Raw genomic sequence first — 4,065 nt, 5'->3', positions numbered from 1 at the left:
GAAGAAATTCAACCTCAAGCTATTCAAAGTAATACCAATAGATTTCTTCATTCTTAATCCCAGCCAGTGTATTGAACCAGTACTTATAGGCTCTGCAACTTCTCGTGTGTGTGATTAATAGAAAAAAGTTAATAACACCAAAAATTACTCGGCATATATTGGAGTGCTGAAATGTAGTAAGAAAATATAACGGCCAACATGTCTGAAGTAACTGATAGAAGGAACTGTAAAAGAAAATTAGGACCAAGTCATAGAACTCGAACCTTTCACAGCTGATATTTTCTGGCGTTTTTGCGCTAATATAAGCATTTTTCTAGTATTTTAATGCGGCACTTTCCAATGGTAGGGTTGACTCAGTATTAGTGTTAATAATTGAATTTTCACAATAATACTGTGTTTTTTATATATAGTTATGGAGGAAATGGCTTATTTCTAAAATATAACGCTTACTTTGTGATAGACTTACACGCATGTGCAATTTCTTTTCACCTTCAATAATACTCTGTAGCACTAGAGCATACGCCGCTAAGCAGTGACAAGTTAAAAAAAAAAAAAAAAAAAAAACTCTGTTTTCAACCCTCTCAATGGCTTAATTGGAATTATCCAGAAAATTACCATGCCCATTACACTATTGGGCATGCATGCATGCCTCCTAAAGAGAGCTATGTGTGAAATATGCTGAAGCACAGCATATTTCACACATAGCTCTGTTAATGATGTGTCTAAAACGAGTTCGGTAATGTCAAGTATATTTAAAACACAAATTCGTTGCAAAATTCTTCAGTATTTTCTTAGTCTGAGATAGTAAAGAAATTTCCTTTCCCACACCTCCGCGCGCATAAACTGTTTATTGATATCAATATGAATGTTAGCGAGTGCTAGCATTCAACAAATGATCTGCCGAATACTTGAATAAGTTTCCTAACTGAATCATCTCATAGAATGAAAGTGATTATTAATTCAAATATTGTTAACGCCTGCGAATAATCCGTGCTCGAGTCACTTCTGTAATTGTAAAGCATTTTTTTAATTGTATTTAGAGGTTAGAATAGTTCAGAATTCCTAAAAACTTCATTTTCAGGAATTTCTGTTCTTCTCGCATGCGTTAGTTACTTTGCGAATTCGATGGGAAATGGTTGTTTCCTTTTTCTTTTAAACCATATTCTCTCGATTTCTCTTTCTCTCTCACGGTACGTTCTGGTATTTCGTCTTCAAATCGTACATTCACGAAGACGAGAAAACCAAGCATTTTCTGTCTCTCGCGAACTGTTTCACTTTGTGGCATAGTGTAGTTTGTATTCGGCCAATATGCTTAGTGCGTATTATTTATTTTCCTATCCATTTGGTTTGGAATCTTATAAATAAAATCAGCCGGTTTAAATTTTTGCATTTCATTTATTTATTTATGTTTCATTATTAGTATTTTATTAGCTTAATCATTAGCATAGACATTAGAATTCAATCAACTTACATCTACATGTACATTCTCCGTTTTAAAATATTACTCTTTATTTCAGGAAGTCAAACTTCCGCAAAAAGAAATCGAATAAATATACTTGTATGTGTATGTATGTATATATCTACTCTATAATATAAAATGATAAGACTTTTTTTGTAACGTTTTTGTGTCACGTTTTTTGTCAAGTAATTTGAAACGTTTTGAAACTCATGGGCTACCCTGATTGTCGAGTCTTCAAAATTCGAGTCATCAGAATTCAAGAAGAACCGGCCTACCAGTCCAGAACTCGGGGGGTTGGGCGCCGGGAGAGGGGGAGGGAACCCCCCCGCTTTCGAGTCTTCAAAATTCGAATCATCAGAATTCAAGGAGAACCGGCCAACACATCCGGAACTCGGGGGGGTTGGGTGCCGTAGGCGCCAGGGGGGACGGAACCCGTTTCGAGTTTTCAAAATTCGAGTCATGAGAAATCAAGGAGAACTGGCCTACCAGCCAGCAACTTGGGGGGGGGGGGAGCCTAGGCTTCATGGGGGAGGTGTGTGTGTGTGTATATATATATATTGTTAAAGATACCAAGGAATTTTAAGCAATTTTACTTTCTATATATATATATATATATATATATATATATATATATATATATATAATCTTTGGACTTCTGTTGCCGTTTCGGATTTTTAACTGATGACTAAACATAGATTCATGTCAAGTTTTCTGGAAATACTTTATTTAAAACTATTCTACAAAGTTTTCACACCAGATATAAAGAGTTAATCCTATTAAAATACACAGTCTGAAATAATAATTATTTCTTATGATGCAACAAAATAATTAATTGACTGAATTTTATTGTGGACATTGTGAAGGACAGATGCAATTCCCACACTTGTCTCTGACAAATCCCTTCATGCAAAAACATCCTGGAACGCAAATTTGCTCGCAGATTATTTCTGTCTCGTTGTAGTTATCGCATGTCAAAGGGCAGGCAGTACCACATTCGTTGTACTGTTGTTCGGGAAGAGGACACTGACATTCTACAAGAAAGAGAAAAGTCCGTGGTTAGTGATATTTTCGACAATACCTTTAAGGCATCATTTGTATTTTTTAAATATTTAATTTAAAAAGGATTATCTTCTACAAAATTCATTTGCCAAACTTCTTCCAAACAGGAAGATTTCTTTATATTAATATTAGTATATTAGAATTATTAGATTTCTACCCGTGGCTAAGATGGATAAAAATATATGATGAAAACGCATGCCTCTTTTATGTTACTTTCATTTTTTCAAGATGTTAAGTAAATATTCATTATAAATTGCATAATGACATGCAAATGTCATTATGCAATTCATAATCCCGAGTTCCTTCAAGGGTTCTAATTTCATATGGAGAAGGAATGTGCAGAGTCTTTGCTAACATTAGATTATATGAAGTAATGGAATGTAATAAGATATTCATCACTTGGGTAAAAGTGACTCAATAGCATGATCATCATTTGAACTGACGGTCGGAAGTTAGCTGATTAATTATAAAACTATTCCACTGAGTAATACGACAGATATTTGATTGGATATGAAAGAAATCTAAAACAAGTACTGAAGTGGATATTTTTTCCTTCGTCATTAACGGATTTAATTTTCTATGAAAACTAACTTCATTAAATGCCCCATTTTAAAAACATTGAATAGAAATAATTTCTACTTATGATAGAACATTAAAGTGAAAAAAGAAGCATTTAAAAACAAGCAAGTTTTACATTTACTGCGGGACACGGTGCATTTACAAAGAGAAGAAAAAATATTCAGCGAAATCTATGCATTAAGTAAATTATATATCCCACAAAATCTTAAATCTCAACTTTTATTGTACTTTTATTAGTACACCTTTTATTGTACTACTACGTGATCAGTACGATACACTGAATACTTATTTTTTTATATAAATAAATAAAAATATGTGAATGTATTATAGCAAGTAGCTTACTCAGAATTAATCATTAATGTTCTTCCTTCTTTCCTCAATATATTCATTTGAATTTATAATCATGCATAATTTATCAGGCACTGGGATTAAAAAGGAAATATCTAGCTTACATCAAATTATTTTATATACAGATTTTTCATAGGTGAAGTCGTTCGAGAGATGAATCTTAGCTTTCAAGGAGGATAGACTTCGTTAATCTTCACGTTAATCCCAATGCCTAATTAACCAGTTTCTTTTTTTTTCCTTTTTTTTTTTTTTAGAATTCTAAAATCACTTACTTTGAGCCCAGCAGGGAGCAGAAAGCGAAGCAACAGCAACAAGTACAAGAATGGCATACATTGCGAGTCGAAAATTTGGCTACAATATAAAGATATTTACATTTTATAACAAATCTAGGTGCTTAGTCTTTAAAATAATTTCTAAAATTGAAAGTAAACTAAGAATGAGGTTTGCACTATCAGTGACGCAATTCAGTAAACTGAATAATTTATGCTTATGCGCTCTTGTTTAAACATGCCGTCCAACAAGCATTAATACTCATTCACCACTCAATAGGAATTATCTCCAATTCAGGGAGATAACTATAAAAGGATGCACACAAATTTAATTAGTGTTGATTTTAATAA

General features: G+C 32.9%; 1 pseudogene; it reads right to left on the bottom strand.

Moving 5' to 3' along the window:
- Positions 1-2,302: 2,302 nt before the first annotated feature.
- Positions 2,303-3,790, bottom strand: LOC150102689 (cysteine-rich venom protein 6 pseudogene; annotated as a pseudogene).
- Positions 3,791-4,065: the final 275 nt, after the last annotated feature.

The sequence above is a fragment of the Typopeltis vanoorti genome, chromosome 10 (genome assembly GCF_054136105.1).
Source record: "Typopeltis vanoorti isolate ZY-2024b chromosome 10, IOZ_Tvanoo_1.0, whole genome shotgun sequence".
NCBI classification, from domain to species: domain Eukaryota; kingdom Metazoa; phylum Arthropoda; class Arachnida; order Uropygi; family Thelyphonidae; genus Typopeltis; species Typopeltis vanoorti.
Note: the sequence above shows the minus strand (reverse complement) of the source record. Positions and strands in the feature narration are given on the sequence as shown.